Source organism: Cricetulus griseus, chromosome 10 (genome assembly GCF_003668045.3).
Source record: "Cricetulus griseus strain 17A/GY chromosome 10, alternate assembly CriGri-PICRH-1.0, whole genome shotgun sequence".
Taxonomy (NCBI): Eukaryota; Metazoa; Chordata; class Mammalia; order Rodentia; family Cricetidae; genus Cricetulus; species Cricetulus griseus.
In genome coordinates, this window is record NC_048603.1 from 2,340,845 (window position 1) to 2,351,982 (window position 11,138).

General features: G+C 39.6%; 1 non-coding gene across 1 annotated transcript; it reads left to right on the plus strand.

The window, feature by feature from the left end:
- Positions 1-1,937: 1,937 nt before the first annotated feature.
- Trnae-cuc lies at positions 1,938-2,010 on the plus strand. Its single transcript has one exon. It is a non-coding gene; the product is annotated as a tRNA-Glu (tRNA).
- Positions 2,011-11,138: the final 9,128 nt, after the last annotated feature.

Consider the following 11,138-nt stretch of genomic DNA (forward strand, 5'->3'; position numbering starts at 1 on the left):
CCTTTGATTTGCAAGTAGAATTTCAGCTGTGTCATACTGGCTCCGACTGTGGCTACTTCATGCTCAATCAGCGATGTGGTTTAAGAGCAGGGGTGCACAACAAAAAAATGTAAATTGCTATACTGTGGTCCTCCGCCATCAAACATCCTTTGTTAACATCCTCATTTTCCATTAAATGAGCTATTGTTGCTGTAAGTCAGTGGCTCCAGTACAGAATTTGTAGCACAATAAACAAAGTGCAAAATGTATGTAATGAGGGCTGCCTCTAATTTCCCTTAATTGCTCATTGAGTTACAGCCAGCACGACCCTGACACCAACATTACTTCCTCAATACACAGCCTTGATGTACAGCAAATTTTTCTTCCATGACAGGTTTATTTCTTTGTTGAAGAATAGTTTAAGAGATATTTCATTGTGTGTTGCAACGATGTAATTGGGCTCTGGCTGGTTCTCACTTAATAGGTATGGTAATAATTATGTGTCACTTTTTAGTATATGGGCTCCTCATTCCTCTCCAGGTTGATTGCTTTATCTAGGAGCCATCAAATGGAGCGGCTCTAAAACGACATCTGTGGGAAGATGAACTGTAGATTTATTTCTCTATCTAAGCTCCAGGCTCTGGCTTATTCAGAGAAAAATGGTAACTTCCTATCAAATAAGCAAAAAAATAAGAAGAAAAGTAGTGAAATCTGCAGATAGAATTCTTTCTACTTACTATTTAAACATGCCCTTTTCTTGAATTTCGTGGTGAGAATCACAGGGAATATCTCTAGAGGTATTAACCACTTACTGACCAATTACTGGACACAAAAGGAATGATGTAAATGGGATTACATTTCAAGAAAGGCATTCACAATGCCCGGTGATTGAATTTATAACAGATCATTTAATTCAAAATTAGTTTTTATTTTATGTTTTGTCCCTTTAGCCTTACTACCAATGGATAATTCATTTAGAATAGACTTCTTATTCTATTTTCTCTGTCTGCATTTTCTTTCTTCAAAATAAAATTCAGAAATGCCAATATCAGTACTCAGGGTGGGTAAATCTAAGAGTAACAAAAGGTGCAGATATTTAGTAGGGTGATACTGGGTACAGCCAGTGAGACTCAAAGAATGAATTCCCAGCAGTGACCCAATCTGATGCATCACTATCTTGGGAGACAGCAAGGGAGACTTGTTTAGACAAGAGCCATGGCTGACAACTTGTATGGCATTCCTAGTGAACATGGATGGTTTATATTCTCAGTGGTGGTAGTGCAAGCAGCAGAGCCTTAATCAGACTAAAGCTCTTATCATCATGCCTTCAGTGGGTACCAATGACAAGACTGATATGCTTGATGTTGAGGTCAGTGAAGATATCATCCCAGTAAGCCAAAGAAAGTATAGAGGAAGAGCTGAAGCACTGTGACAATGAAGACAGGATGGTAACGAAAGACACCTACTTGGATCATCAGTTGATGAGGTTTTGGGTGTGGGGTGGGAAGTTATTTTCCTGAGAAAGCTGGTAGGAGTGATGATGGTATGTATACATTTTTTTTTGTTAAATGAAGTTAACACAGGCAACACATAGTTAAGACAGTGCTTCTGAGTATTAAAAATTCTTAATTTTGTTAATATAATGTATATTATAATAGATCTCTTTTTAAAAGTACCAGACTAAGGTCTTTGGTTGGATAAAATAGATAACATTTCTTGATTTTTTTTTTTTTGTTGTAAGCCTAGCCTTTAACAGGTAACCCATCTCTCTAGCTGTAGACATTGTATTTCTTGCTACAACATTATTTCTTATGACTATGGGATGAATTGTGTCTCCTAAGTTCATGTTATGAAATGCTAATCTCCACTGTGACTTACTTTTTTAAGATAGGACTCTCTTGAGGCAATTAAGGTTAAATGAGGACAAAGGGGCCAGGCTTTAATACAGTAGGAAACATGCTGGGCTAGCTCAGTTGGTAAAGCATGAGACTCTCAATCTCAGGTTCATGGGTTCAAACCCCATGTTGGGTGCCAATATATAGAATTAATAAAAAAAAAACAACTTTGGACCTAGAGACAGATACTGAGGTTCAAGCTGAAGGTCAAATAAGCAAAATAGCTAAGCTACCAGAGAGATCTTACCTCTACCAAGGCTGGGGAGATCCCATCCTCAATGTGGCTGGAGACTAATTTCCTAAGACTGAATGCTAGCCCTGAGACCCTGTTCCTGTCTTTCATATCATCTCTCTTGTGCTGGGATTAAAGACATGCACCACCCCTGTCCAGCTCTATGGCTAACTAGTGTGGCTGCTGGGATTAAAGTTGTGTGCCACCACTACCTGGCCTCTATGACTGTGGCTAGCTTTGCAAAAGCTATCTGATCTCCAGGCAAGCTTTATTAGATCATAAGCAATGTATCACCACAATGAGATGAGAACTGGATACCAGGATTCTCACTTTTTCTGAGCACACAGGGAAAGGCCAGGTAAGGAGGCAGAAACAACAGTCAGGCAGAAACAAACCCTTAGAGAACCTTGGTATTAAAATTTGAAAACCCAGAGCTCAGAGTACATAAAATTCTATTGTTTAATCTACTGTGTCTGTGGTGTTCTAGAATGGCAACTGAAGCAGAGCAATAAATATGTACAAACAAATAACTGGTGCCTCACTTAATCTTCTTATATTTTCACTAATTAATTTACTTTATGTTTTTTTCTCTCTCTACCCTGATGGTAGAAAGAACACTTACTTATTCTTGTCAGATAAAACTTCTTAACTTTCTGGTGTAAAATGCACCGTTTAGGTACTTACTCACCCATGCATCCTGTTAGTTCAAGATGGTAGCTGGGTTAAGAGCAATTCATAATTCATAGGATACTGGGATTTGGAGTCCATCTGGTCTTCTTCTGATGGATCACACACTGTGGCTGCTGCTGTGTTCTGTCTGCAGCAGGGAATTTTATCTGCACCTTATACTGGGACTTAGTAATGCTTCTGTGGTAGATTTGAGTCTTACTGTGGCTATCCCTAGGGCTACTGGTCTTTTGGTTTTGTCTCCTTTTCCAGTTTTACAACTCATGTTCACACTTAAACCTCCCATGGATGACGGGAAATGAAGATTATCTCTGGTCCTCCCATCTGAGACTTTCCCTTCTGCCCCAATGTGAGACTATCCTTGATGTCATATTAAGTAAGAGCATTGCTACAAGCTGGGAGCCCCTTGCTTTTTTATCTACCAAAACTATGTAGATCTGTCTTCTTCCTTTAGTGTTTGTTTCAAAGGACCAGAGAAATGGGTTCACTTGTTTGCACTTCATCTTTTCCAGGCTGTGTCCACACAGACTCTAGTGACAAAAGCAGTCTTTCAGGTCAGGCTTCATCATTTCTAACTGTAAAGCTGGAATTTTGGAATTTAAAGGAAAACACTCATTAGAATGGTAGAGTCTGAAAATCAAAGGCGCTCATGTTTAGCCTAGGGGCCCACAAAAATAAGTCTATATTTTACAGCTCAATGCCTAGCAAGGATTTATTTGATCCAGGATGATCTCACTTTCCCTAGAAGTATTAAATACTCCAAGAGTGATAGGAAAACAAGCAGTAATTAAGGGTTGAAAAGACAGCAGTGGGTTAATTACTTTCAGATATTCTCTGTTATGCTCACCCTTAGTAGATCTTTCCTCCTACCCACTCCTCTGTACACATCTCTGTCTGTCTTGGTATTCATATTTCCTAGAAAGGGAGCTGAGATCTCTCCAGATTCTGTTTGCTCTTGCTTTCTGTGTCCACAGAAGCTCAGTCACAAGTGCCTGTAGAGCCTTTGGAGGGAGCAGAAAGAAACTTGGAGAGCACTTTGATTGACAAGGCATCATTAAGTCATTTTGGCTAAGGACTAGAAGTGGTTGTTGACATGCTACCCATGCTACTCACTGGACTCCCAGCTTTGGTAACTGCTTTTCTAGTGCCTCGGAAAACCAAAAAGCTGCCTCAAACTTGGCTGAGGAAACACACACACACACACACACACACACACACACACACACACACACACACACACACGAGAGAGAGAGAGAGAGAGAGAGAGAGAGAGAGAGAGAGAGAGAGAATACACTTGCCATAACTCTAACTTTGTGGTTGTATCTCTATTTGTGGATTGTCTTTGCAACCTGACTTCTGAGTAAACACTCGAGTAATTTCTTAAAAAATTATTTTCTCATAATTTCAAATACATGTATACAAGTTGTCTTAATATTATCTATCCTGACTCTTCCTTCCAACTCCCCTTGGGATTTCCCCCATTACATCTCCCTCCCAGCTTCATGTCCTCCAAGTTATTTTCTGAATCTAGTTTAGTGCTGCCTATGTGTCTATGGGTGTGGGGTCATCTACTGTTATACATGGAACCTGCCACTGGCCATACTTTCAAAGAAAAGTGACCTTCCCCTCCAGCTGTCAACCGCACAGCCATTAGCTTCTCAGCTAGGGTTGGGGCCATAGCTACTCCTTCCCCGTGTGTTTAGCAATTTTATAGTAGTTTGATCTTGTTTAGGTCTTGAGCAGGTATCCACAGCTGATATGGGTTCTTACGTGCAAAAGCCGTGTTGTGTGGTATGTCCCAGTTTTTATGGTTCATCACTTCCCTAAAGTCTCTTTCCTCCCCATGATAATGGCTGGTTTAACTGCCTGCAACACTAAGCATCACCCTCCTTTTCAAGGAAGGACTTAGTCCTCAGCAGATTTAAATGCCAAGAAATGACTTTAGAGTTGCTTTTGGTCATCATTTTCTTCCTCATCTGGTCATTTCTGCACATCGTGTTTAGACAGATAAAGATATTGAACCTCCAAGTCTCCAACATGATTAACCTAGAATGTTGACTTCACACAGTGGGGATCCCGGGAAGGATTGTGCAGAGGAATCCCGTTAGTGCTCAATGCCATGTTCAGTCCTCCAGAAGAAGGAGGAAGGGGAGCGATGCATGTGAGTGGCAGGTCTCCACCGATCTTTGCCTTCTAGTGTCATGTGAGTAAAGTGGTAGGACATTCTTCAGACTGTCAAAGAAGCCAATAGAACTGTAGAAAAGACTGATGGTGAGGAAAGGTCTTAGCTGGGGCAAAGAAGTCATAGAAATCTAGGACCTTTTGATGAGAGGCTTTGGATACCAGCAGGGTACCAAAAAGATGGACAAGGCCATGGAGGAAAACCTGTGTTTGCTAAGAGCAGCTTAATCGAAGCAGGTGAGACAGAGGCCAATGGCCAAAGGCCAAGGAGATTAAGGTACCTCAGCTGCAAACCATTAATGGTTGGAAGTTAGGAGGTTACACAAAACCCCTCTCTGTTGACCTGCTTACTCCTGGTAGATAGTGAGGCTTAGCATTAGCAGCAGAAACCTTAGAGATAAAGAATCCTGGGTCAGAAGTGGAAATGTGAGAAAGGCCAAGAAAATAATACTTTAACTTGCTTTTTTTTTAAAAAAAAATAGTAAGAATCATTGAAAACAAATTGAATGTATAGCAATGTGATAAAATTATCTCCTGCTACGGAGAGATTAGCAGCTTACCCACGCAGATGAATTCACTAACAAAAAGTTAACTTACTACTTAAAAATAAACCTCATTTTTATACGCGTTTAATATTTTAATCAATGCTGTGAAGAACCTAGGTTCAGAAGGTTGAAATAATTTGCCCAAGGTAACAGTTAATAGTAAGTGAAACCACAACTTGAAATATTAATGTATTGGATATAAAAGTAAGATTCTAACTACCATGTCTAAGTGTTACTTTTTGCTTTGTGTATATATGTATATTATACATGTTTGTGTGTGGATGGCTACACAGGAACATGTGTGTGCAAGGATATTAAGGTTAAAGTTGACATTGGGAATTTTCCTAAATTACTCTTTCGTGTGTTGATTCAGTCTTCCTCTCTCAATGGAACCCAGAGCATGTTTGCCAGCTTACTGCAGAGATACCCTCTCTCCATCTCCTGCATGTTGGAATTCCGGTGGCCCCATCCATCCAAAATTTCCGTGAGTTCTTCTTATTCAAACTCTAGCCCTCATATTTATGTGCAAGTGCTTTATTTTCCTGAGCCGTCTTTCCAGGACTCATGTGTTATGCTTATATTAGTAGTAATTTTCCTCTGTACTGTTTTTAACTCATAGAAATGTGGATTCAACAATGAGAGTTGTAACTATATCCTATTGCAAATGTTCTCTTTTTCCTGTTCTGATTCTGCAACTTCTTTGATATTGGTCATTTTATTTTATTGGTCCTCCATGCTTCTTTTCCTTTACACTGAGCCCCAGTGTTGATGATCACTTCTTCCCAGGATTTCCTTTGTCAATAACTACCTGTTTGCTCTTCAGGATAAAAGTTGCATCCTCTTGAGAAACCTAACCTAGCTTTTCCCCATGCTCAGAAGGATGAGCTTGAAGAAAACACTGCTCCTGGAGTTGGAAGACTACAGATTAAGAGTTCATTGTGTCTGAGAGGTCCAGAATTGGGTTTAAGATGAATGGATTCATCAGCTTCCACAGAAGTAGATTTACTTGGCGAGTTTCCACTAAAATGGGTTTTGAAAATGTCAGATGGAACTAAAAGATTGGAGACATATGGTGCATTAACTAAATGTTTAAACATTTGCCTTTAGCTGCATGAACATATCATTGATGAGATGAGCTCAGTGAGCTATGCTGAACATCTTTTGCAGAATCACTGTCCAGTAGAGAGCTCTATTTCTTGAATCGCTGTAATACAAACCATTCCCAGATGCTTACAACAGATACCAAATATGTGTTATAATTTCACTGCTGAATGAAAATGCACATAATAAGGAGAGGTGTAAATGAGAAAATGTGTCTGATGTGTCTGTAATTTCCATCATTACCTTTTATTTGATGTAGGCTCTACAGGAGAAGGGTGCAAAGAAGGGTTTTGTGAGTCAGGAAACAGTTAAGTCCCCGTGGTGCTACCACCCTCTCTACTGTCTTACAAAAAAAAAAAAAAAAAAAAAAAACCTTCATCCATTAATTATGTGACCAGCAAACAAGTAGCAAGCATGGAATTGTTATCCTTACCCCATGTTCTTTGAAGACATTATTAATCAATCACAACCTCTTTTTATCCTGTTGAACCTATGCTTGGCCTAGAGCTTTCTCTCCACTCAGTACTGCAGGGCCAGTTGATTCCACTTGGAACTTTAAAAGAGGCCCAATTTTAACTCAAGACACAGGATAATGGTGGTTCAAGGAGAGGTTCTTATATCTGGCTTGTCTAAGACATGGGATCCTTGTACTAGGTCATTTTGTATACTGGTGGGATTTATTAGGTATGGGGATGACTTGGGGACTCCTTAGGTCTGAGGAATGAAGAGGACTTAGATAAGTCCTCACTTACACAATTAATCAACCTTCTGTTTCTTAGGGAGACATATCTGAGCTTCATAATTTTGTATCTGAGCTTCATAATTTCAATGAGAATCTGAGTATTCTAGATCTGTTTGAAATAGAATGAATCATGAACTACCAGAGACCTTGTAACAGGGATAATCACTAAGATGGAAGCAACCAAGAACTTTCTAAAGTAGTGGTATATGTAGGAGCTTGCATTCATTCATCCTTACAGGCTTCTATATTTCCTGGGTAGACCGCGGATAGTAACAAAAGAAGTGCAAAAGAAGTAACAGCTACCATCTCTTATGTGCCTGAGAAGGTATTTAGCACCAATGTGCAAGCAACGTTCATTCAGTTTTCTCTCTCTCACACACAAACACACAGAGCAACAATCTTTTGAGTAAGAGAAATCCCTAATGACACTTGTGGCTCAAGAGAAACGCAGTCCTTTGCTGTCCAAACTTACCATGCTGTGGATGCCTGGAAGGATAGGAGAAAGGCTGTGTCTTTCACTGGCTGGGACACATTAGATATAAAGCAGCCAACAGATGTTGTTCTTCCACAGAGCTGAACACACAAAAGCAAATGCATTGCAGTGGCTAAACGACACAATGAGTGTGAGAGCCTAGCAATTGAACCTCGTGTGGCTCTGAGCCCATTCTCACAACCATGGAAATGATTCTACCCCTTGTGTGGGACTTAGGAGGTCTGGTTTAAGACAAGAACCCCTGCTCGCTTTTGAGAGCACTGAGGAGAATTTAAACTTCTAGAGTACACCATGACAGAAACAGAGCTAAAATACATCAGGGCTCGTGGTAAGTGCCATTTGGTATGAGTCCACCCCCACTCCCACCCCCGAACTTCCTTGGTCAGTTTCTCCCTTTCTATGTCCCAGCTCCATGACCAAAGTTACTGTATTCAGTGCAAAAGAAGTTGTGATGGGCAATTTCCAATGCATTACTTACAGAACACATCCATAGTGGGAAATGAAGGTAGATAGGCAAAGTGTTTCCAATAGTCAATACCAGAAGGACCTTAATGATGTTAGAGGCAGCACTTCTTGATCCTCCCGGACATACATGTAGCTATGAAAAGATGTTGAAAAAAATGTTGAGTGAAATACAGTATATATCCTAACCGTTGTGAAATTTATCCAAGATTTGTTAAAGGACATGTGTTACGATAAATCTTTCTGCCAAAAGCCACCGAGCCCCGCTGCCACATGTGTGCTTTATGCCAGCCGCCTGCCCGAGTTAGGCTCAAATGAATACACAGAAACTTGTATTAGGTTCAAAGCTACTTGGCCAATGACTAGGATTCTCATCTGTTAGCTCAGTCTTAACTATCATAAATCTATATATGTTATAAAATTTATCTTATCAGACGCTTTATTGGCGTCCCTCCTTGCCGGTGGATCACATTGTGCCACTGGAGCAGGAGTGGAGGGGAAAAGAGAGCCCTTCCGGTTTCTCCTTCACTTAAATATGAGTCTCCTTGCTATGTCACTTCCTGCCTGGATCAGCACTTCTCTACTACATTTCCCAGAATCCTCTTTGACTCCTAGTCCTGTCTAACTTCCTGTCTCATTGGCCAAACAGTATTTTATTTAACAATCAATAAGATAAACATACACAGTACATTCCCCATCAGACATGTTTTCTGAACTACGAACAAAGGTCTTAGTTTCCTTTACATGTGTGATCTTTGGTAGGTCTAACACACTCCAGCTGGTGTCTTTGAATTGAAGAGTCTACAGACAGCACTAGTTGGACGCGTTGCAGTTTTTCTTTTAAAAGTGAGGACACTGAGTTGGTTGGGTATGGAACAGGGATGGTGGGTCTGGAAAAAGGTTTTGAGGGAGGTGATATGCTCAAAATACGCTGTATGCAATTCTTGAAAAATTAAATTAAATAGTATATTTTTGAAATAAGGTCTTGGTATTATCTCTTGATATCCTTTTTCCTTTTATAAGACTCTGAAATTTGTTCAAGTTTCACTAAGGCATATGGTACCTGTGCTGTGACCCATGGGAGGTCTTACAAGGTCCCTTTACAGTGTTTTCCCCCATCTTTGCACTATTTTCCTCTTTGTTCTTCCTATCTCCAGTATGCCCTGCTTTTCAACCCAGTGTCTTCCTCTCTGCCACCCTCATTTCTGTTGCTTTCTCCCATGTTTTTGTTTCTCGTTCTACTTTTTCTACTTTCCCAAGTGTTGGAGAAACAAAGCTTTTGCTCTATGACTACAGACTCCAGATGTAAACCCCTGCATTCAAATCCCCATACACAAAATGAGATGGGAACAATTCCCTTATAGGACGGACAGAAAAACTAACAATAGAACAAAAGGATTGTTTTCTATCACAGTTATTGTTTCTTTTTATTCCTTTATATAACTTTTCCTTTTACCTTCTATCTTTCCAAAGCTAACATCTTCAAGCCCAAAATGCTCATTCATGGATTAATAAAAAAAAAAAAGTCCAGAGGATGTCAAACCACAGCTCAAGCTCTGAGACAAAGATGCATCAAAGAAAAGGACAGCATTTGAGTGTGTTGTTGAATATATAGAAATGAAGGTTTGCTGTTCTCCTGAGTTTCTTTTGGTGGCCTGGGAGACTTCTTTTGATGATCTTGGTGTACACAGTTGAGAGACTGTGTCAGGGATAGCTTTATGCAATGGTGGCTGTTAATGTAGGCGTGTTCTTTTGGACCAGAACTGTGACAACCCATACACTGATGAAAGAGTTGGCTAATTGTTCAGTGTTTAACGTTCTCCACAATTGCTCAAAGAGGGAGCTGTGTGAGAAGTGAACTTGTGGATAAATAATGCTGGCACAGAATGCGACACCATCTGCAGACATTGCAGAAATGAGCAAGAGAAGCCAACGAGCTGTGAGTGACAGAGATTAATCTTCAAAGTCACAAAGCCATGTAGGTCTGTTTGGAATTTCGGCAATGCTGGAAAGCATCAAGGCCTAGGACATTCCTTTGAGGCAAAGAAGACATTTATCACCCGTGATGCTCAGGTGACTGCTGTGTCTGGAGTCCTTGAAGCCATGGAATCAAAAGGAACCCGGAAAATAGATACTTCCTTTTAAAATGAGGAAAGGAAGCAAGACACTGTGTTCTATCCTTTGCTTAAAATAACTGTCTAAAGAGTGGTCTGTGATTCTGTGGGCTACACTTGCAGCCGATTCTAGAATGGGAGAAGAAACGGAGGGCACTCATTACATCCTACAACTTGGCTTCTCTAGGTGGTGTGTGAATTCAGTTAGGGGTGAGTAGCCATTAATTATTAGGTGTAAAAATAAAAACTACTTTCTGGAATATATATTAGTTAATTTATTTGTAAACATAAACATGTTTGTATTTATTAAACATTCACATTGAAAAATCCGTTTTCAATATTAGAAACTTTAGCCATAAAAAGACATCTGTTCACATGAAGCAAAATAAAAACCCTCCTATCAAAACATTTAAAACAACACAAACAAAACAACTCTGCTTAGTGCACTGGGTATACATTTTCCCACTTGGCATCAGCATTTATTTTAAACGCTATTTGTTTGGTGTTTTCCTGAAAATTATTTTTTCGATATGATCTTATTGAATTCTTTTCTTGTAAAATGCCTGAATTCTTATTCTAAGTATGGTTTATTTTTAATAAATTAAAAATTATTAGTGTATTTCAGTACATATAATATTTATAATTGAATAAAACTTTTCTCTTCAGATACTAATGTAACTTGCAAGTCCAAGGAAATCTGCCATAGA